Genomic DNA, 24,458 nt, shown 5'->3' with positions numbered 1-24,458 from the left:
AAAAAGTATTTGAAAAAATCTAAACTATTTCATGACAGAATCACTCAACAGAGTAGATATAGAAGTGAACTTCCTCAGGCACATAAACGGCATTTATGAAAAAGCTAGTGCTAACATCATATACAGTGGTGAAAAAACTAAAGCTTTCCCCCTAAGGTCAGGAAAAAGACAAAGATGCACACATTCATTACATCTATTCAACATTGTATTGTAAATTCTAGTAAGATCAATTAGGCAAGTAAAGAAATAAAGGACATTCAAACTAAAAAGGAAGAGGCAAGAATATTTGCTGATGAAATGATCTTACCTATAGAAAATCCTAAAGAATCCACAGAAAACAAACAAAAAACGATTGGAGCTAATAAACAAATTTGGTAAACTTGTAGGATACAAGATCAACATACAAAAACAATTGTATTTCAGTACAAAAGCAATAATCAATCAAAAATCAAATTAAGAAAACCATGCTAGTGTAGCGTATCCATATAATGGAATATTATTCAGTCATTAAAAAGGAAAAAATTACTGATACATATCCACTGGTATGGATGGCCCTTGAAAACATGATGTTAAGTAAAAGAGTCCAGACACAAAGGTCTGTATTGTATAATTCAATTTACATGAAATATCTAGAATTTGTAAATTCTTAGAGACAGAAATCAGATTAGTGTTTGTCAGGGGCTAGGGGAAGGAGAGAAATGTAAAGAGACTATTTAATGGATACTGGGTTTCCTTTGGGGGTGACAAAAATATTTTAAAACTTTAAGGTAGTTATGATTGCACACCATTGTGTATGTACTAAATGCTACTAAATTATACACTTTAAAATGGTTAATTTTATGTTACATGAATTTTGCCTCAATAAAAATAAAAACAAGAGAAGGAAATTCTGTGTTACATTTGTTATGCATGAATTAGAGTAAATGCAAATGAAAAATGCCAAAGTTTATCTTTGAAAAATTGACTAATATTAAAAAGTAAATCAAACAGTTTTAAAAAATGAAAAGTAAGGGATTATCTGTGGATAAGGTAGGAGTGGTAAAGCTGTGTTGATAAAAACAAAAATCTTTTCTACAGGCCCAGTGAGTCAATAAAAAACATTATTTGCTCTTACTATGGTCACAGTGTGACACTATATAGTTTGAGCAAGTGAAAGGCTATAAAATCTACTGTCATCTCCTCTGCCTGTCGTGGAGGCAGGCAGAAGCCAATGCAATTGACCTAGAAAGAATATTCTGAGTCTGACTCAGGCATGGAGGTGGGTTAATGGGGGTTAAAAGGAATAATAAATGGGAAAACCAAACTGAAATCCAGGGACCACATCCAGTAGTAGTCAATCTAATGGAGAAAAAACAGAAGTATGAGGCAAAGCAATTAAACGGGAGCTACTGGATGAAATAGTTCCCATAAAAGAGGATGAGTTGGTGGCATATGGAAAAATAAAGATAAGGTAATTAAAGGCATTTATAGAGCACCTGTGGCCTTTGATGGCTAAACAAAATGCCACTAAAAGCACCCACTTAGCTTGAACAACAAATACACATGAAGCAGAAAATAATTTGGTGTTAAATTATACTTAATTTTAACTGAACACAAGAGAAATCTATACATTAGTGTGGGGCAAAGATGGGTAAGAATATTCCATATGGCAAATTGGATTTATATTGTATCCTAAGAAATGGGTAGGAATTGGACAGAAATGGGATGAGTAGAGACATTTCCTTTAAGAAAGGAGCATAATGAGATGGACATGGGAAGGGGGATACATGAGACAGTAAGGACTTTGCTTAGTGTAATAGTTTATGTTGTACAAAAAAAAAAAATCGAGTTTGGATATGAATCTTGGGACCAGATCAATGAGGTTCTTAAACGCCTGTGTGCACAGTTTGGACATTATCCTTCATGCTTTGAGCAAGGTTATCATATGATAAGAGCAGAATTTTAGAAGATAAATTTAATGGTATTTATAATGAACTGAAAATTCGAGATATCATAATAGGGAGATGACTATTCAGGAGGTTTTTAGGGTAATCCAGGTAAGATTATCATGAGGCTAGGATGATTAGACTGAGATTGAAAGAAAAGATTATATAAGCATAAAATTTAGTGGCAGATTAATTAAAAGGACGAGTTAGAGTTGAAAAATTCATCATGATTCAAAGTTTTGTAAGATGAGAAACTAAAAGGAGAGTAGATAATTGTACATTTTAGAATAACTTAAAGAGCGAAATTAGGTTGTTTGTAGCTCAAAGGATAAATGCTTGAGGAGACGGAAACCCCATTCTTCATGACATGCTTATTTCACATTTCATGCCAGAATCAAAACATCTCATGTACCCCATAAATACATACAACCACAATGTACCCACAAAATTTAAAAAATAAAGAAAGAAAAATACAAGGCGAGCAGAAACACTATAAAAAATTGAGTGACTGGGAAAAAGAACTAGATTTGTGGCATGAACAATGAGTCCACTTGAACATTCTGAGTTTGAGAGCCCAGATGCATATCTTAATGATTTCCTCTAGGGAAGACATCCAGAACAGGAAGTAGAGAGAGAATCCAGGTCAGAAAATACAGATTTGAAAGTCATTGTTTCACCACCTCTAGTACTCTTTCAAAGGGTTTCAAATGTTAAGGATACTCTGGAAAAATTAGTCAGCATATTGCATCATTATTTCATGGAAGGATTCTGCCTTTCTTCTTGCATTTGTCTATTTCTACAGAAGGATGAAGAAACAAAGACTTATGGGATGAGAGAAATGCTGTTACAGGGTACCACACAGCACGTAAGCTGCTGCTTTAAGGGAAGTATACCCCTCAGGGCTTCCCTTTCCTGTTCATGCTCAGCTTAGTGCTGTAAGAAATATAAGCCAGGTCAAGTATAAACTCAAATGTAAACAGTCGAGTTGGATTTTCAGGAAAATTTGTGCATACATGCATCTGGGGTCCCTACTAGCCTCATTGTGTAAGCTGTGTAGATACCTTCATGGGGAACATGGCCACTTCCTTTCTGAGATGTACATTAAATATACTTGAGAAGGTTCATGTCTAATTTTTAAGCTGGCTTTTCTTGCAGGTGATTTCTCTATTCTAATAAAAGCAATTTTCTAGTATGGAAGGTGAGATGAGACCACTGAGGATCAAAAGCAACCAAAATAAGAAACTACAGTAAGCCAAATAAACTTTACACTTACGCTTTCAAAGAGGCGATCTCTAGAACACTTCTGAGGACCCAGCAGCACAGCAAGAGAACTTTTTCAAGAGAAGAAAAAATACATTTAGATTAAAATCTTATAAATGCTGCAAATAAAAAAGCCCTACACAAATCTTATAATAATATACAACCAATTTCAAAATTTATTGTCACAAAAATGGTGCATTTCACTAACAAATGATTGCTGACCAATCATTTGTTGGGCCATTACTTTCTCTTCTTGTCATTTTTTCTTTCTTTTTCTTCTCACAAGGGGGAGTGGGTCCTTACTCACCCTCAGGGAATAAATGGTTTCAGAACTGTGCCAATTCAGCTCTGTTTGCTAGATGCATTTTTACAAGTATCTGATTTTCCACTGCTGTGGCTACGAGTATCATTAGAAGATCCTGTGATGGCAGGTGGGGGGAAACAGAGCAAAAGAGAGCAACTCACAAAAAGGTAGTTTCAGCTGTGTAAGCAACTACACTGGTGAGTTGGACGAAGAGAATCTGAGGTGGGTAGGCACTAGGAGAAGGAAGAGGAACAGGGTAATAATAAAATAGTTCTCTCTTGCTCCCTTCACACCAGGAAAGAACTGCTTTCTGATCTGGATGACTTAGAGGGGAGTTTGGCAGAAACCCTGGGTCCTACCCATGAGTGACCCGGAAGGCTAAATCAAGGAGGCCTTATCTTCCTTTACCCAACCTGCTGGTTCACTTAGAACAGCTCCCACATTTTTACTAGGTCTGTTGTAATGCTTTTTGAGCTTGTGGTTGTCTTTCCTGATTTATCCTCAGGAAATTTAATTTGTACCAAATCACTTCTTTGCACCAAACCTCAGATGCCCATAAAAAGAGGGGTCAAAAGAGATCATCTCTATGCTTTCTTTCAACTTAATATTCTGTGATTTCAGAAAAGGTACAGAAAACTGTTCACCAGGAAAGGGCATTCAGGCTGACACAATTTACTCAGAAGTCACTTCTGCATTTCCATTTATAGCTTTTGAAGCCATTCGCCTTATGGTAAACTCACACAGACATTTCACAAACACTGCAATCACCCACTCCCACCTCAAGTATACATTTTTATTGGGCCTGGTGTGGTGGCTCACACCTGTGATCCCAGCACTCTGGGAGGCCAAGGCAGGCAGATCATTTGAGGTCAGGAGTTTGAGACCAGCTTGACCAACGTGGTGAAACCCCATCTCTACTAAAAATACAAAAAAATTAGCCGGGCATGGTGGCTCATGCCTGTAATCCTGGCTACTCAGGAGGCTGAGGCAGGAGAATTGCTTGAACCTGGGAGGCAGAGGTTGCAGTGAGCCGAAATCGTGCCACTGCATTCCATTTCCAGCCTGGGTGACAGAGTGAGACTCCATCTCAAAAAAAAAAAAAAAAAAAAAAAAAAAATTATTGGCAGTGGCCAAGGGTAGAACAAGTGTAAACACTTCTAAAACCAGTGAAGTGTCATGAGATGTATTGACAATTTAGTCCTTAGTCAACCAGTGCTTATGATTTCTGATAATATTCACAGCTTTACCTTTCTGTGTTCATAATTTGATAGTTAAATATTTTATCTTGTCTGCATCACCCTGCTCCTGCAAAAAGCTATTAATGACTTTTTGGAGAAGAATTTAATATTGCCAGGAAATTTAAAAATTATCTTCCATTAGAGTAATTCTTGTTTCATAAAAGTATTGCTAGAAAAGATCTGGAAGAGCTGTAAAAAATAAATCAGGTTGGGGAGCATTTGGTGGTCAATTCTGCAGGCATCCTTTTCTGAGCAACGGTGGATGGCTGAGTCCATTCAAAAGTCAGCACCCTTAGTCTTGCCTGCCTCAATAGGAGTTTTGCTTTAAAGATAACAAGAGGGATGGATTATGGTGAAGATAAAGAAAGCTCCTAGTACTCTCTATGGTGCTGTACTCAGAATAAATGGGAAATATATTGAAAAATATTCTGAAAGTGAAGTTTCAGACTTTCTCTAGTAAATATTCAGTTGCAATTAAGCACTTTAGATCAACACGGCTCTGAGTCTGAATGGTGCTAAGCTTAGATAACAATATGGCAAATTCTGGAAAGAGGGCCCCTGTTTGGAAGTGCAAAAGAAAATCTATTAGGAATGTATTAGCCAGAATAAAAGCTAATAATTTTTTATTTTTTATTTTTTATTATTTATTTATTTTTGAGACGGAGTCTTGCTCTGTCTCCCAGGCTGGAGTGCAGTGGTGCGATCTCGGCTCACTGCAAGCTCTGTCTCCTGGGTTCGTGCCATTCTCCTGCCTCAGTCTCCCGAGTAGCTGGGACTACAGGCGCCCACCACCATGCCTGGCTAATTTTTTGTATTTTTAGTAGAGATGGGGTTTCACCATGTTAGCCAGGATGGTCTCGATCTCTGACCTTGTGATCCGCCCGCCTCAGCCTCCCAAAATGCTGGGATTACAGGCGTGAGCCACTGTGCCCAGCATAAAACGTTTTTTAAGATCAATACGTGAGCTTGAAAAATGTTTCCTTTAGCTACTCTGGGTACAGGGTTTTCAGGGCTTTTTACTGGAAAATTATGTCAGTCAAATAAATGGTGGTGCTCCTTTCAAGTCCTCCAGGAAATTGTCCCTTCCCATTTTTTTTTAAAGATATAATGAGGTTTTTTTGTTTGTTTTCTACTGGTAAGAACTTGCTTTCTCTCATCCAAAACACCTTAATTAAACTCATTCATCTGTGTTCTTTCTTTAGACCCAACTCTGACTTTTGACCATTTACTCCAAAACTGGCCTTCCAATGAGTATCCACTTCTGCCAGTATGGAAACTAATAACTATCATGATACAAAATAATTATTTCTAACAATTCTAAACACCTCCTTAAAACTGTGAAAACTGAACTCTTATGGTTATTTTGTGCTCTTTTATCTTACTTTACTTTTTAATTTTGGGTTGTATTTTGCTCCTCTTCTCTCTCTTTTCTGCATTGCTAATCCCACCCAATTTACAATTGACACTGTCTAAACATGAAAGAGAGAGAGAGGTAAAGACAAGACAATTCAAAACAACTTCTTCAGTTCTCTGGTTCACTTGGCAAAAAGAGCTATCCCCATAAATAACTTGTATGATAATAATCAGGAGTATAACTGCTCCCACAGACCAGTCTGCCTATGGTGTCTGAGGTTCGCCAACCTATATAAATCATACTGCCAGTTTACCCACACCTTATACATTTGTAAACAGATACTGTTCAGTTTAAACAAACTTCATAAAAGGGAAGATTTTAGGAAGGATGTGTTAATTCTAGGAAGGCTGGGTGTATGGAGACCTCTCCCATTTAGCATGATGACTACGGGAAAAGAAGTTATGACATGTTTTGAATCATTTGGGATTTTTGCTTTTTTCTTTTCCTCTCCTTTTCTATTATCAGTGGTCTGGGCCAGCATCCCAAATTCAAGTTTTCTATGACTACTCCAATTCTTCATAGACTACTTTGGTTTCACATTTTTTCTTTTCTTTCCCCTACCACTTAACATGAGACGGTTGCATCAGATCCCAAGTCATGCCAGTGCACCTCTCTGGCCAGCAATGCCAATGGATGGATGATGTAAACCACAGATGTGATGCCTTTTGATCCAATCCCAATATGTATTATTAAATGCCACTTATAACACGATCAATTTCGGCATATACACAAAGAGATAATATCCCCCAAATTTTTGAATCATCAACAAAGAGTAAAAGAAGGCTCTGAATGTCTCATTCTTAATGTAGGTAAACTCAAACACAGATTTAATGTATACTAGTTTTATCTTTTGTTTGTAACAGAATTTCATAGATGGTATGTGCACAAAGCTTATCTTACTTATATGAAGAATTATCTTCATAAAAGTTAACCTACTCCATTGTTATATGTTTTTAAAATTCTTATAAAGTAAGCTGCAGCTCCAAGCAACTTTATAATTGGCAGGTTCTTTACATCCTTACACATAACTATGGTCTTAGTTTTTTTGTTGAAATAATGCAGGATGAGTCCTCTGAAAGTATAAAAAATATATATTTTTATACATTTTACACATTAATAGGATTCATTCACTTATAAGTTTCTATTTATTGGATGCCTAATATTATATTAGCCAATGTTTAAGTGCTGGGAATACAATAGGAGCACAAAATATGAAGCCCCTCTTCTTGCAAAGTTTACACTCCTGAAGAGGGAGACAGATATCAACAACAACCACAACAACTCAACAAGTAAATATATAATATATGAGAAGAAAAATAAGGCAGGTTATACGCTATATTTAGCCTTGCTCCTCTCCTGAGTGAGTATAGAGTGATGGAGTGCCAAAGTGCTGGGATTACAGGCGTGAGCCACTGCGCCCGGCATAAAATGTTTTTTAAGATCAATGTCAGATCAGGTCAGGACCTTTCCTAATAGGGTGACATTTGAGCAGAGATTTCAATGGAGCTCTCAGGAGGACAAGTTTGAGGTTATTTTTCTTCTGATAGATTGTAGTCACACAGCACTAATCCAAGAAGGCAATCAGAAAATAAAATTATTTCAACTAATTAGTCCATTGAACATGGACAAAACAACTGGTTTTATAGTCCCAAATTTTTACTTTTTATACTGGCTGGTTTTTATGGCACATGAATACAAACTAAGATATAGCTTTAGGTTAACTATCTTCTAGGGCAAAATAAAATCCCTGACTGGACCCCCCGACGGTGAAAAATCTTTGGTGATTATCACCCTTTTTTATTCTAAAATTTGAGTAGCAAGTGATAAACCCAGGGAGTAGTTGAAAACTGTGATGGCTGTTGAGCTCTGTCTCCCCAAGTCTGTAGTGAGAGTAATCAGCCAGCACACAACCAAAGGGATGATGGTGCTCACAGCTATCTGTCAACCAACAGAGATGGACTGAGTGATCTGAAACTTAGAAACAATCATTGTGCTATTTCATGGAGAACAGAACCTCTGAAGAGAGAGTCAAAATAGAAGGAACAGATGTGTGAAGGAAACTAGGAGTTCCAATGAAGGATGCCTGATAGATATGTTGAGAAGGCACTTGGCTATGCAAGCCTAAAGCTTAGGGAAAGTCAAGGATGGAGATAGAAGTTGAATATTCATAAGAGCACAGATGGCACTTAAATCTATGATTACTATGGAGAAAAAGTAGACAGGAATGAGAAGGGGTCCCACCACTGAGTCCTTGAGCACTCCAACATTTGCAGGGCTGACAAGAGAAGGAGCCAGTAGAGAAAACCACGGCCAGTCCCATTACAGGGGAACCAGGAGACTGTAATGTCATGGAAGGCAAGCCAAGAAAAGACAGCGCTTTAAGAAGAATGGAATACCCAACTGTGTTAAATGCCACTGAAAAAATAAGCAGTGATTGTGTAATAAAAATAATAGCAGCTAACATGTGTTGTACCTGTATTATCTGCAAACCATTGTTTTGAGAGTTTATACAGATTATCTCATTTAGTGTGCACAATACCCATATGGTAAGTAATGTTCTAGTCACAGTTTTACAGATGAGAAAACTGTGGAAGAAAACATTAATAACTTGCCCCTGGTCATGAAGTCTGACTATTGGATTTAGAAAGATGGATAACGTTGATGGCCTTCAACAGAGCTGTTTCAGTAGAGCAGTGAAGCACCTGGAGTAAATGAAGTGGTTTGAATGGAAAATGGGAAGTGAGAAAGTACAGATATCAGGTATAGACACGTACAACGTTACTATGCCTAGCACTTAGAATATTCCACATAGGCAGAGGTTATTAAAATAGTGCTGGTAATTGTAAGTATTATTTCTGATAACTATCTTTCCTGCTGAATCATAAGCACTTTGACAGAATACTTTGTATTTCTTAATCTCTATATTTTAGCCCTTACCCAAATTTCTCAATTACTTTTTACGAGGTGTAGGATTAGGAAGAGGTTAACGGAAGAGATTCATTTTGAGATGCTTTTATAGATAGGTAGGGTTTGAATAGATAGAAGGTCAAGTATAATGTCCCAAGGATATTCAGACCATTGTTGAGCTCAATATATAAAATTTTATGAAATGTTAAGTCAATAATTTATCCCAAATATTCATTTATGGGATGATAGCTCTGTCTGTCTAGGTTGAAAGTCCAAAGCTCAAAAGCCTACAGAGACTAGGCTGCAATGGAAATGAGCACCATGAGCCAGTTTTAAGCTTTGGAATAAGAAGACTGGGGCATAATAAAGAAAAGCCAGAAGTCAAGAATTTTCCTGTGAAATCTGCCTCATTTTTTAAAGTGCCGGCATCCAATTCAATGTTTTTAATAATACTGTTCAGTGTAAAACGAACATGGCTATGGGATATACCTGGTCCGATGGCACTAGTTTGTGACTTCTGATCTGCACAATATCTACTCAGCTAATGCGGAGAGTTGATTCTGAGGTGGAAAAAAATCAAACTTACAGTAAAACAAGTGAATTAAAGACTTTGACATAGTTTATTAAAATTTTAGATAGCAAGGCAACTGATAGTTTAAAAATAAAAGCCACAAGAGAAAAAAATATATTCCAAGGCCTTTCATGAGAGTAGAAAAGAAAAAACATAGGTAACCTGTTATCATTAATATTTACAATAGATCTGTCTGAAAAACTGTGTGGTCTAAGGAAAACTCCACTGCATGGGGGTGGCTCTGAAGACTACTGTTAAGGTGAACAATGTGTTATACTGCTCACACTTTCCCAATTCTGAGGCAATAGTTGAGGTGACAGCCTTAGGCAGCATTAATAGAAGTGGGAGGATGCAACATCAATTTTTTTCTAAGGGAAAAAACGTATCTTCTATAGTCGGTAAATATTTTATAACTGCTTGGCACATCTCACAACATACTGCTTACATCAAAGGAATGTTATCTACAGAGATGTTATTTGGAACATCATATTATACAAAACTATTGCCTGTAGCAGTGCTGACAAATAATATTCAAATCCATCATTTAATCTTAAAATAATTTTCTTAGCATCTCAAATTACAATGTGTCCCAGATAACCTCAAAAGAAATTTTCTGTCATCCACTTTCACAAGTGACACTATTTCTCCTGGTGGGGTCTTTGGGATTTGACATCAAGGAATTATGGAATTGAGGTGCTAACCATATGCAGGGGCCAGTTAATACTTCAATGATTTGGATGTCAACTTAATTATTTCTTTTGATCAACAATGGCAGCAGACTGCTTTGTTGTCTGGATCTGTGAAATGATACATCATTTACACATAGATAGACCAAAAGAAAAAAAAATTTTTTTAGTGTATTGGTGCTTCAAGGTTACTTTATTTGCATGAGTATATGTTAGAAGGAAACTGATTTGCCATAATATTGCCCATCTCTGTATCTCTGTCTATCTAAGTCTCCAGTAATCACTAATATAGCTTTTGGATTAAATTAAGGTATATAGAATTTCAATTTACTAAAAAATTTACTATGAAAACAGTTATGAAGGAGTTACCAAAAAGAATGGGCTTTCTTTCTTTAATGTGTTTCTGCTTGGACTGAAGAATCTTTACAGGTTACTGGATATTTAAAAAATAAATGATTTCTATAAGCTTCGACATTTAGATTAAGAATACAAACCCATTACTAAAATGTAGATTAATTCTCAAATCATAGGCAAACCAGGTATCAGAAATCTAGGAGGGTACTGTGGAAATAGTCAAATTTGCAACATGACATTTCTTAGGCTGGATTTTACAATGATCCATCGCAGCTTACACTATGTAACTTTCTATATCTTAATGACCCATGCTGGTTTATAATGTGTAACTTTCTATCTTTATTTCTTCCGGAGACATTGTATGTTCCAGAAGGGGAGATTACAGGCATACTTTATATTTGAGCTCCTATAGCTACTTTTTACCTCTAATCATTTTTGAGCATATGTACAACTTACATCTTAATTAGAAGTTCAAACTTGTGAAAATATTAACTAAGCATACTCCTTGCTCTCACCATAGGCAGGCCAATGGAATTAAAAAATACAAGCACAGAATGATGGGACAGAATTGTTAAACCAGGAAATTAAGGACCAGAAAAGTAATTTGCCGAAGTTTACACAGCTAATCAATATCAGGGTTGCAACTAGAATCCCAGATTGGTGCTCTTCTCACTGTATTAATGGACTCTATTAACATTAAAACCTTGATATTAAAGAAAGACTTGAAAACCATCAATAAGATTCTATTTAAATTTTTTCTTATTTACCATGAATATAGCCTAACCCCCTCTTTTTTAATGAAGGCACAAAAACACAATAGAATTATACAACTTAATAGATCCAGTGTTAATATCAAATTTATTGTTCCGGAAAGTAAAAGTGTCAGTTCCTACATCTCTAACATTTTGCATGTTGGGTAAAATTTCCTATTCTGAGCTCTAACAACCAGATCATTCCTTTGAGCCACTGGAGTATGTGTTCTCTCTTTTAGTTCCCTCTCTCTGACTTAAGAAGTTTCAAACACAAATCTCACTGCGTGGTACAGTGACACATGAAACGCGGCAGACTGCTGACTATGGAAAGCCAAAGGGCATTAAAGCTTGCTTTAAACAAGATCATTGAAAAATCAGTTTTCTTTTAAGTTCATACAATGTCATATCATTAAACTGTGTTTTCATTTATGAAATATGACCGCCGTGCCAATGCTATTTTGTTTTAGCAGTGCTACTGTACGGCGAAAATGTTTCAATATCATACAATAGCCTAAAACACATTTAAGTTAAACTTTATTGAAATATTTATGAAATTATGGATCTCTGAGCTTAATTTTCAAATTGATTAACTAAAATTCATTGGGTTGCTCTATCCATGAGCCCACATCAATAGTAGATCTACAGGGCTAGAATTTTCAAATATGCCACTTATTGGTCTTATTCTGTATCCAAAGAAGTATTATATAGTGTCTTGTGCATAACAAATACTTGCCAAATGTTGACAAAGGAAGCAGCTTTGCTGATTCTGACTTCTTGCTTTGTTCACTATAGCCACTACTATTGATGTATTCTGTAATTTGTTTCTATTATTGGCCCAGCAACTATGGGCACAGACTTCAGAGAGGTGAGGCATACAAACAAGGAATGAGTCAATTGTGGAGGTATCCAAAAGAAAAGAAAAAAAAAAAAGAGTGGAATCATGTCATTTGTAGCAACATGGATGGTCATCATACTAACTAAAATAAGCCAGGCCCAAAAAGACAAATACTGCATGTTCTCACTTGTATGTGGAAGCTGAAAAAGTTGATCATATAAGACAGAGGGTGGAATGACAGTAACCAAATACTAGAAAGGGTGTGTGGATGGAAGGGGGGATTAAGAGAGGTTGCTTAATGAGTACAAGCATATAGTTAGAAGGAATACATTCTAATGTTCAATGGAAGAGTAGGGGGACTACAGTTAACAACAATGGATTGTATATTTCAAAATAGTTAGAAAAGAGGACTTAAAACCTTCCCAACACATACAAATGAGAAGTACTTGAGGGTGATGGATACTGCAAATACTCTGATTTGATCATGACATGTTCTATGCATGTAACAAAATATCACATATGCCCCATAAATATGTACAAATATTATGTATCAACAAAAAAACAGGTAGAGACAACTGACTTCTCTGGGCATTAGTATAACGGTGCTGGTGCTGCGGCCATCAGAACATTGGTGACAGAAGAATCCCCATGATGTTTTAGTCTCCTAAAGAGTAGCAGAGTGATTTCAAGCCCTTCTATTTCATTTAAGTACCATATACGCGCACCACAAAGTAGAAGTGAAAGCAACAGAAATCCATCTTGATTCAGAACAGGAGTTGGTGTCTGAGTTTGCTTCCCATACATATTCCTGCAGACATGGGTGAGAGCCAAAATATCTAACAAACTGGAATAGTATGGGCACTAATTAATCAGGGTAGCTGAGAGCAGCCAGAAGGGCACACTACTGAGTACCTACCTTCTATTTTTTTTAATTATTATTATACTTTAAGTTCTGGGATACTTGTGCAGAACAATGTCCAGTTTTGTTACATAGGTATACACATGCCATGTTGGTTTGCTGCACCCATTAATCCATCACCTACATTAGGTATTTCTCCTAATGCTTTCCCTCCCATAGCCCCCCACCCACTGACAGGCCCCAGTGTGTGATGTTCCTCTCCTGGTGTCCATGTGTTCTCATTGTTCAACTCCCACTTATGAGTGAGAACATGCGGTGTTTGGCTTTTTGTTCTTGTGATAGTTTGCTAAGAATGATGGTTTCCAGCTTCATCCATGTCCCTACAAAAGACATGAACGCATCCTTTTTTATGACTGCGTAGTATTCCATGGTGTATATATGTCACATTTTCTTTATTCAGTCTATCATTGAGGGGCATTTGGGTTGATTCCAAGCCTTTGCTATTGTGAGTAGTGCCACAGTAAACATATGTGTGCATGTGTCTTTATAGTAGAATGATTTATAATCCTTTGGGTATATACCCAGTAATGGGATGGCTGGGTCAAATGGTATTTCTAGTTATAGATCCTTGAGGAATTACCACACTGTCTTCCACAATGGTTGAACTAACTTACACTCTTACCAACAGTGCAGAAGTGTCTGAGTACCTACCTTCTTACAGAGCATGTCTTCAGCTTGGTGAAGAGAGGGTCTTTCGAATTTCTAGGTGGGGGTAAACTAATCCCCTTTATTTCACCATTATCAGAAGGTGCTCTGCTCTTGCTCTGCCATGCTCACCTGCCAGGCAGGAGTAGAACCAGTGATGGTTAAAGTTAATATTGCTTTGAGAGTCTTAATCTCCTCAGCTGCTGACAAAGTTGCTTTTACTCTGCTCATTACTTAGTTCAGTTCAATTTCTTTTTTAATCTCTTTAGAAAAGATGAGGTTGGTTTTTGTCGGGTTTGTCAAAGATCAGATGGTTTTGGATGTGTGCCATTATTTCTGAAGCCTCTGTTCTGTCCCATTGGTCTACATCTGTTTTGGTACCAGTACCATGCTGTTTTGGTTACTGTAACCTTGTAGCATAGTTTGAAGTCAGGTAGCATGATGCCTCCAGCTTTGTTCTTTTTGCTTAGGATTGTCTTGGCTATATGGAGTCTTTTGGTTCCATATGAAATTTAAAGTAGTTTTTTCTAATTCTGTGAAGAAAGTCAATGGTAGCTTGACAGGGATAGCATTGAATCTATAAATTACTTTGGTCAGTATGGCCGTTTTCACAATATTGATTCTTCCTATCCATGAGCATGAAATTTTTTTCCATTTGTTTGTGTCCTCTCTTATTTCCTTGAGTAGTGGTTTGTAGTTCTCCTTAAAGAGGTCCTTCACATCCCTTTTAAGTTGTATTCTTAGGTATTTTATTCTTTTTGTAGCAATTGTGAATGGGAGTTCACTCATGATTTGGCTCTCTGTTTGTCTATTATTGGTGTATAGGAATGCTTGTGATTTTTGCACATTGATTTTGTATCCTCAGACTGCTGAAGTTGCTTAACAGCTTAAGGAGATTTTGGGCTGAGACAATGGGGTTTTTTAAATATACAATCATGTCATCTGCAAACAGAGACAATTTGACTTCCTTTCTTTCTATTTGAATACCCTTTATTTCTTTCTCTTGCCTGATTGCCCTGGTCAGAACTTCCAATACTATTTTGAATAGGAGTAGTGAGAGAGGGCATCCTTGTCTTGTGCTGGTTTTCAAAGGGGATGCTTCCAGCTTTTGCCCATTCAGTATGATATTGACTGTGGGTTTGTCATAAATAGCTCTTATTTTTTGAGATACATTCCATCAATACCTAGTTTATTGAGAGTTTTTAGCATAAAGGGGGTGTTGAATTTTATCCAAGACCTTTTCTGCATCTATTGAGATAATCATGTGGTTTTTGTCATTGGTTCTGTTTATGTGATAGATTACATTTATCAATTTGCATATGTTGAACCAACCTTGCATTCTAGGGATGAAGCCAATTTGATCGTGGTAGATAAGCTTTTTGATGTGCTGTTGGATTCAGTTTGCCAGTATTTTATACAGGATCTTTGCATTGATGTTCATCAGGGACATTGGCCTGAAATTTTCTTTTTTTGTTGTGTCTCTGCCAGGTTTTGGTATCAGGATGCTGGCCTCATAAAATGAGTTAGGGAGGATTCCCTCTTTTTCTGTTGATTGGAATAGTTTCAGAAGGAATGGTACCAGCTCCTCTTTGTACCTTTGGTAGAATTAGGCTGTGAATCCATCTGGATCTGGGCTTTTTTTGGTTGGTAAGCTATTAATTGCTGCCCCAATTTCAGAACTTGTTATTGGTCTATTCAGGGATTCAACTTCTTCCTGGTTTAGTCTTGGGAGGGTGCATGTGTCCAGGAATTTATCCATTTCTTCTAGATTTTCTAGTTTATTTGCATAGAGGTGTTTATAGTATTCTCTGATGATAGTTTGTATTTCTGTGGGATCGGTGGTGATAACCCCTTTATCATTTTTTATTGCATCTATTTGATTCTTCTCTCCTTTCTTTGTTAGTCTTGCTAGCTGTCTATCAATTTTGTTGATCTTTTCAAAAAACCAGCTCCTGGTTTTTTGAACCAGGATTCATTGGTTCATTGAATTTTTGATGGATTCATTGATTTTTTGAAGGGTTTTTTGTGTCTCTATCTCCTTCAGTTCTGGTCTGATCTTAGTTATTTCTTGCCTTCTGCTAGCTTTTGAATGTGTTTGCTCTTGCTTCTCTAGTTCTTGTAATTGTGATGTTAGGGTGTTGATTTTAGATCTTTCCTGCTTTCTCCTGTGGGCATTTAGTGATATAAATTTCCCTCTAAACACTGCTTTAGCTGTGTCCCAGAGATTCTGGTATGTTGTGTATTTGTTCTCATTGGTTTCAAAGAACTTATTTATTTCTGCCTTAATTTCATTATTTATTTAGCCAGCAGTCATTCAGGAGCAGGTTGTTCAGTTTCCATGTAGTTGTGTGGTTTTGAGTGAGTTTCTTAATCCTGAGTTCTAATTTGATTGCACTGTGGTCTGAGAGACTGTTTGTTATGATTTCCATTCTTTTGCATTTGCTGAGGAGTGTTTTACTTCCAATTATGTGATCAATTTTAGAATAATTGTGATGTGGTGCTGAGAAGAATGTATATTCTGTTGATTTGAGGTGGAGAGTTCTGTAGATGTCTATTAGGTCTGCTTGGTCCAGAGCTGAGTTCAAGTCCTGAATATCCTTGTTAATTTTCTGTCTTGTTGATCTGTCTAATATTGACAGTGGGGTATTAAAGTCTCCCACTATTATTGTGATTATTGTGTGGGAGTCTAAGTCTCTTTGTAGGTCTCTAATAACTTGCTTTATGAATCTGGGTGCTCCTGTATTGGGTGCATATATATTTAGGATAGTTAGTTCATCTTGTTGAATTGATCCTTTTACCATTATGTAAATACCCTTCTTTGTCTTTCTTCATCTTTGTTGGTTTAAAGTCTGTTTTATGAGAGACTAGGATTGCAACCCCTGGTTTTTTTGTTTTTTTTTTTGTTGTTGTTGTTGTTTTGCTTTCCATTTGCTTGGTAAATATTCCTCCATTCCTTTATTTTTAGCCTATGTGTATCTTTGTATGTGAGATGGGTCTCCTGAATACAGCACACCCATGGGTCTTGACTCTTTATCCAAGTTGCCAGTCTGTGTCTTTTTATTTGGGGCACTTAGCCCATTTACAAGTCTGATGGGCTTCCCTTTGTGGGTAACCTGACCTTTCTCTCTGGCTGCCCTTAACATCTTTTCCTTCATTTCAACCTCAGTGAATCTGACAATTATGTGTCTTGAGGTTGCTCTTCTCAAGGATTATCTTTCTGGTGTTCTCTGTATTTTCTGAATTTGAATGTTGGCCAGTCTTGCTAGATTGGGGAAGTTCTCCTGCATAATATCCTGAACACTGTTTTCCAACTTGGTCCCATTCTCTCCATCACTTTCAAGCAATGGGGAAAGGATTCCCTATTTAATAAATGGTGTTGAGAAAACTGGCTAGCCATATGCAGAAAACTGAAACTGGACACCTTCCTTACACCTTATACAAAAATTAACTCAAGATGGATTAAAGACTTAAATGTAAGCCCTAAAACCATAAAACCCCTAGAAGAAAACCTAGGCAATACCATTCAGGACATAGGCATGGGCAAATAATTCATGACTAAAACACCAAAAGCAATGGCAACAAAAGCCAAAATTGACAAATGGGATCTAATTAAACTAGAGAGCTTCTGCACAGCAAAAGAAACCATCATCAGAGTGAACAGGCAACCTACAGAACAGGAGAAAATTTTTGCAATCTATCCATCTGACAAAGGGCTAATATCCAGAATCTACAAGGAACTTAAACAAATTTACAAGAAAAAAATAAACGAATCCTTCAAAAAGTGGGCGAAAGATATAAACAGACACTTCTCAGAAGAAGACATTTATGCAGCCAACAAACATATGAAAAAAAAAAACTTACCCTCTCTGGTCATTAGAGAAATGCCAATCAAAACCACAATGAGATACCATCTCATGCCAGTTAGAATGGCAATCATTAAAAAGCCAGAAAACAACAGATGCCAGAGAGGATGTTGAGAAATAGGAATACTTTTACAATGTTGGTGGGAGTGTAAATTAGTTCAACCACTGTGGAAGACAGTGTGGCAATTCCTCGAGGATCTAGAACTAGAAATACTGTTTGACTCAGCAATCCATTACTGGGTATACACCTGAAGGATTATAAATCATTCTACTATAAAGACACAGGCACAAGTATGTTTATTGCAGCACTATTCACAATAGCAAAGACTTGGAACCAACCCAAATGTCCATCAATGATAGACTGGATAAAGAAAATGTGGCACATATATGCCACGGAATACTATGCAGCCATAAAAAAGGATGAGTTCATGTCCTTTGCAGGGACATGGATGAAGCTGGAAACCATCATTCTCAGCAAACTAACACAGGAAGAGAAAACCAAACACCACATGTTCTCACTCATAAGTGGGAGTTGAACAATGAGAACACATGGACACAGGGTAGGGAACATCACACATCGGGGCCTGTCGGTGGGTGGGGGGCTAGGGGAGGGATAGCATTAGGAGAAATACCTAATGTAGCTGAGTTGATTGGTGCAGCAAACCAGCATGGTACGGGTATACCTATGTAACAAACCTGCGCATTCTGCACATGTATCCCAGAACTTAAAGTATATTAATAATAAAAAAAAGAGATTAAGTAAAAAAAAAAAAAGAAAAGGAGAGGTAGGTAAGAGAGAGAGAGGAAAGAAAGCTAGTATTTGTAGTTAGCCTATTCTAAAAAACTACTATTCAACTAAGAAAACTAAGAAAAATATATTCCAATAAAAAATTTTAAAATTACATTATAAGGGTGAACATGACTATTTAAACAATCTGTACTTTAATTAATTAATTAAGAATCCAGATTAGTAAAAAAATTTTTAAAATCCAGATTAGTATTAGACCTCTTTTAGAATTTGTCTAGCAGGTTTTACAGTTTCCACCAGAAAACCATAAAAATACTTATCTATTGCGTTATCCTGCTAGACAAAAATCTCAGAAAGCTCTAACATTAATCTGGAGTTTTTAAAAGGGCAAATTGTAGAATCTAAGGAGCAGGTATCTGAAAATGTCTTCTATTCATGTGAATGGCAGGTGTGTATGGCAAACTTTTCTCTTCTACAGGTGTTTTGTCCTGATCAACCCTTGTTTTCTTTATGGTCAAATCAGCATCTTCAGTAGGCACTCTGCACAGAATCATTGGTTTCAGAACATGATGCCCTGTTTATTCAAAGGAAGAGTCTCATTCAGAGAAACACTAATAATTTTGGCTAAATAGCTAATAATAATTAACTTAAAAATACTTGGTTGTGACTTTTATTTAAACATTAAAAAAGAGTTAAAGCAACATATGAATATGCTAAAAAATTCAAATAGTATTGAGCAAAGTTAAATGAAAAGTAAAATCCCCCCCCCTTTTTTTTTACCCCCAATCCTAGTTCCTCTTCTGAAAAATAAATGATGGTTGATAGTTTCTTTTTCATTCTTTGAAAATAGGAAGAAAAGGAAAGAAGGCAGGAATGAAGGAGAGAAATAAGGAGCAAGAAAGTCGTACACAATGGGACTATTCTGTACACTCCTTGGCATTTTGGTATATTTGTTCTACAGTATTTCTTGGAATCTGTTCCCTATCAATGCATTTGGATCATTCTTTCAAAGTTTGTATTATGACAATTTTCAAATATACAGAAAATTACAAAGTTTGGTACAATAAGCACCCACACACCCCGTCTTGATTAAAATTATCAACATTTTGCCCTATTTGATGATTCTTTCAATTATCTATCTAGCTTTTTTTTTTTTGCTGAATAATTTCAGTATAAACTGCAGATATCATGACACTTCACTCCAAAATCCTTCAGCACTTAGTGCTTAAAACCAAGAACATCATCTTGTACAGCCATTTCTGTATCTAACAAAATTAACAATAATTGTCAAATATAATAATAATTAATAATACCCAGTGACTACCCAAATGTCTCCAATTATTTCACAATTGTCATCAATTGATTTCTGTAGAACTTGTATTTAATTAATGATGACATCTTGAATTTAGATGTCAAGTTTTTAAAATCTCTCATAATCTAGAACAATAAGCTTCTTCATACATTTTTTAAGGATGACATTGACTTTATGAAGAGATCAACCCTGTTTGGTTGTTTCCTCAGGATGTCATTTAACTTGTTCCTCTACTCCCTCATCTTCTGCATAACTAACCAATACGCCTACATTTAATGCATTGTGGTAAGTGTATTTTGTGTATCTAATCTCATTTAATCCTTACAACAACCCAGAGATGCTAATTATACTAGTACACCTATTTTACTGATAAGAACGTGGAGGTTAGAGAGCTCAATTCAATTCTCTAAGGTCAAATATTGTCTCTGTTCTCTTTCCTGTTCTTTCTATGTATGTCACATATAGTTTTGTCTAGTGTCATAACATTTAGAGTTGGAAAATGCTTAATTTTACATACCAAGAAAAAAATGCCCAGAGAGACCAATTGTGTGATATGGCTAGTCATGTAATTATTTAGTACATAATTTTCAAATGCAAAAAGCACTTAATGAGCTGGTGTCACCACAAAAGGTCAGCTGGCTTCTCACAGGGTGGCATTACATTTGTAAATCTGCCAAGGTATAAAGCAGTGTTTACAAAGTGTGGCATGCAAGGTAATTTTTGATCCATGCACAAAAAATTTTTATTTCTGTAGTAATTTATTCTAATGTGTCTTAGGGAAATAACATAACTAGTTCACTGACCTCAGATATTAATCTTTAATCTGAGGCTCAGTTTAAAAAAGGGATGAGTTAATTTAAAGAAAAATGTTAATAAAACAATGGTTCAGAGGTTCAGAGGATATTACATAGTTAGAGCAATAAAATTATGACAGAAGAGAATGAATCCATAGAGGACCTTTTTTAGGATGAGCTCATGTTAACTTAATTCATGTATGAAAATGGAGTGTATATTAATTAATTCATGATGAGAAATAAAACAGTTGTGTGCACTCGAACTCTCATCTATGTGATGAATAAATTATCTGCCCATAGGCTGACCTCAAAATTAAAACAAGGGAAAATTATTTAAATGATTCCAAAGTTTAATAACTTCAGGCCAAATATGTGCAGTTCATCCCTGTTCAGAAAAGTTCTGGCCTTGCCAATGGGACTTTTACACCAAAACTCCTCTGTTAAAATTTACCTATCTCTTAGACATTACAAGATCACCGATTTTCTCTTCTGGTTGATTAGGTATGCTTATATTCAATATTGTTACTGGAAAACCATATCTGAAAAGCCATTTTGCCTCTCTAAGGAATCACTACATATCTCTGCTCCAATCCATCCTCTGTTGGCTATACAATATAACTCACAGAGGTTATTTTTACTTCCCTTATGTCCAATTTATGGTAGGCTCCAAATATTAATAGTAGATACTAGTGACCTTGACCTAGATTGCTAGATTCTGGCACATTTTCTTCTATACCATGTGCCCTATGCAAGTAACTTCCACAGAACAAATAACATTTCCCACACTAATAAATCTGAAACCTATAAAATTTATGATATGACATATCACCACCTCACTCCATTGAATATATATATTTTTAGTAAAATATAGGCCTTTACTGCTTACAGTTAATACAATGAAGATGGAAGCCTGACAGCTTGCTCCCGAAGTCCCATAGAGAATTTATTCCCAGGCCCATGCCTCCACCTTCCACTTTTTTGTTATGTTTACCTAGTTCAGTGATATTAGAGACACAAGAGAATTTGAGTGAATTCTTACAATGATTTATACTCAGACCATTGATTTAAAAATAAGAATTATTAAATCCACTAGCTCGCTTATCTTTTATTTTTACCACTCAACAGAAATCCTGCTGGTGGCTGAGGATCAAGGTGAAACTGGGAGGCCAGGTAGGTTCATCTTCAAAGTTTGTATCTTAAAAGATTGGCCACATATCCATCCATGATTTGGGTAGAGGTTAGATATACAATCTGAGTTTTTATTGAATGGTACTACAAGCCAAGTTTCGAAATAGGAAGAATGACTGTAGAAGGAATCATCTCAACTCTGTCTCCTAAAAGTTTACTCTCATAGATCTTAAATGGAATTAAAGTGAAATCATAATGTATACTGATACACAAAGGCCACTTCCATGTAAAGGGTTTTAGTTTATTCTCTCCAATTCACAATGGAACAACAGGCTAAAAACATCATTTGGAGTCAAAAACACAATGTACACTGTTAAGAAAATGAAGAGACAGGCCACAGACTGGGAGAAAGTATTTGCAAAACATATATATGACAAAGGACTTTACACCAGGATATGTAAAGAAATCTCAAATTGCAATAATAATAAAACAATAATCCAAATTTTTTTAAATGGGCAACAAAGTAATATGGACACTTCATCAAAGAATTGAGGCAGGCAGAAAATAAGCACATCAAATGTTATTCAAAATTATCAGTCAGCAGAGGAATGCAAATTCAAGTCACAATGAGATACCACCACACACCTTTTAGCATGTGTCACATATTCATATGAATACTCATAATGGGTTAAAAAGTCTGACAATAGCAAATGCTGGCAAGGATGTAGAACAACTAGAACTTTCACATATGGCTGGTGGGAACACAAATGGGTTACAGCCACATCAGAAAATGATTTGGTAATTTAATATTTAAAAAATTTAGCATACACTTCTTATACGACCCAGTTGTTTCACTCCCAGGTATTTACCCAAAATAAAAAAAGATATAAGTTCACATAAAACCTGTACACAAATATTTATAGCAGCTTTATTCCTTATTGCAAAAATCTCGCAACATTTCAAATGTCATCAAGTGAAAAGGGAAAAACAAACTGTGGTACATTCATACAAGGGCATACTACCAGCAATAAAAAGGAATAAACTGCAGATACATGCAGCAACATGGATGAATCTCAAATGCATAATGCTAGAAGAAATATGCCAGACTCAAAAAGTTATATATTGTATGATTCAATTTATATGTCATTCCAGAAAAGGCAAACTGATAGAGACAGAAATCAGGTATCAGTTGATTGTCTGGAGGGGACAAAGGGGAGAAGTGGAGACTGATTATAAAGGAGCATAAGAAAACTTTTCAGTGTAATGGAAATACTCTACATCTTGATTGTGGTGATGCCTACACAGCTGTACAGGTCTGTTAAAATTCACAGGACAATATATTTTAAAAAGCAAACATTATAAAAAAACTGACACACACATACACACACACATTATAGATTAGATAAACTTGAATTATGAAGACCTGAGCCCTGGTGACCCCAAACCGCAATTACACCAAAGTGCACTATGCTGGGTACTGGAAATAAAATGATGAGGAAAAATACACATAGCCCTTGCCTTCCTGGAGCATTCATCTAGGCAGATATTAATGAAATCACTGTGTAAATGTGAAAACATACACTGTGATAATTGCTTTGTGTTTCGAAGAAAACTATCTTAGTAAAGAGTTTTAGGATCAAGAGACTTTGTACTCCTTTCCACTCTCTCCCCCACCTTATTAGCATGTTAATATGTTAAGAACCCCAAGAGTCTCTGCTGTGACTATAAATATGCTTAATTGAATATTTACTATATGTATTTGGTTGTGAAATTTTCCTATTAGCATCTTACAGAATACTTAATACTACATATAAAGAGACATAGGAATAAATAACCATATTATATTTTTTCAATGTTTAACTTTCTTCATTAAATTGATATTAACAGAAAGATAGCAAACAATCCAAAACCACTAAGAGGGAAAAATACATTTCCCTGTTTTGGTTTTTTTTTCTGGGTCTTTGGATAAGAGAATGAATCAGGAACTAAAAAGAACTGTATGTTCTCTCCAGATCTATTTCTGATGAAATCTGCCTGTTTGGCAACATTTTCAGCCTCAAAATACACTATCCAGACACCCAAATTCTTGACATGGAATCATAAAGCAATCTCGACTTTTACTTAATAGGTTTGTTGTCCTATATTGTAGGATGGAGCAAATGAGTGAATACATTGATATTGTTGAGTGCAAAGCTTCTTACTGTGAGATAAAGAAGATACACATATTTAATGGAGGAAGGCAAAGAAGATCTATGTGGGTTTGGATTAGAATTAGAGATTTCAGTATGATTTTATTATTTATAAATGTATTATTTAATTTAAAATTTAAAAAATCTTGATATGGCTAAGGTCCACTGCCACTTTAACACCAAAATATAAATATGGTATTTACTTAAATAGTTTTTATTCTGCTCATGACCAACTTCATGTTTCTTTTCAAATCACCTTCTCTTTTTCTTTTTCCTAACCCTTTTGCTGTACTTTCAGTTGAGCTGAAAATTGTTCCCTTCAAAGTGAAATTGTTTTGGAGTTTTCAGCAAATATTGCTGCGGCTTAGGTTATATATACATATATATCCTGGTCGTTGATTTTTCTGTCATCTAGGATGGTTTCTAATTTATATGACCTACCTTCAAGTAGAAAGCAGACATTACAAATATCTCTACACACATTACTACAGCCTCATTTTAATCTGTCACACCCAAATATAATTCTGCAGTCAATGGACAATCATTACATAAATTAAAGGGGGGGACAGAAACAAAAGCCAGTTTCCAAAGATTAAAAAGAAGAAAATTAATTA

At 35.9% G+C, this 24,458-nt stretch overlaps 1 protein-coding gene and 1 non-coding gene across 5 annotated transcripts in view; one reads left to right on the top strand and one right to left on the bottom strand.

Annotated features, from left to right (window-relative positions):
* The window catches only part of B3GALT1 (beta-1,3-galactosyltransferase 1), a 371,348-nt gene that overhangs the window by 213,581 nt on the left and 133,309 nt on the right, over positions 1-24,458 (bottom strand). For 3 of the 4 annotated variants that reach the window (XM_054549436.2, XM_024243918.3, XM_054549435.2), the window contains exon 2: positions 3,199-3,256. The exons of the other annotated variant lie outside the window; for it this stretch is intronic. The gene's annotated coding sequence lies outside the window, so the exon portion shown is untranslated. The remainder of the gene's footprint in view (positions 1-3,198; positions 3,257-24,458) is intronic. 4 annotated transcript variants of the gene reach the window in all.
* LOC112132459 (U7 small nuclear RNA) lies at positions 18,669-18,730 on the top strand. Its single transcript, XR_002914226.1, has one exon. It is a non-coding gene; the product is annotated as a U7 small nuclear RNA (small nuclear RNA).

The sequence above is a fragment of the Pongo abelii genome, chromosome 11 (genome assembly GCF_028885655.2).
Source record: "Pongo abelii isolate AG06213 chromosome 11, NHGRI_mPonAbe1-v2.0_pri, whole genome shotgun sequence".
Classification (NCBI taxonomy): Eukaryota; Metazoa; Chordata; class Mammalia; order Primates; family Hominidae; genus Pongo; species Pongo abelii.
The sequence above is the reverse complement of the archived record's forward strand: the minus strand, read 5'-3'. Positions and strand labels throughout refer to the sequence as shown.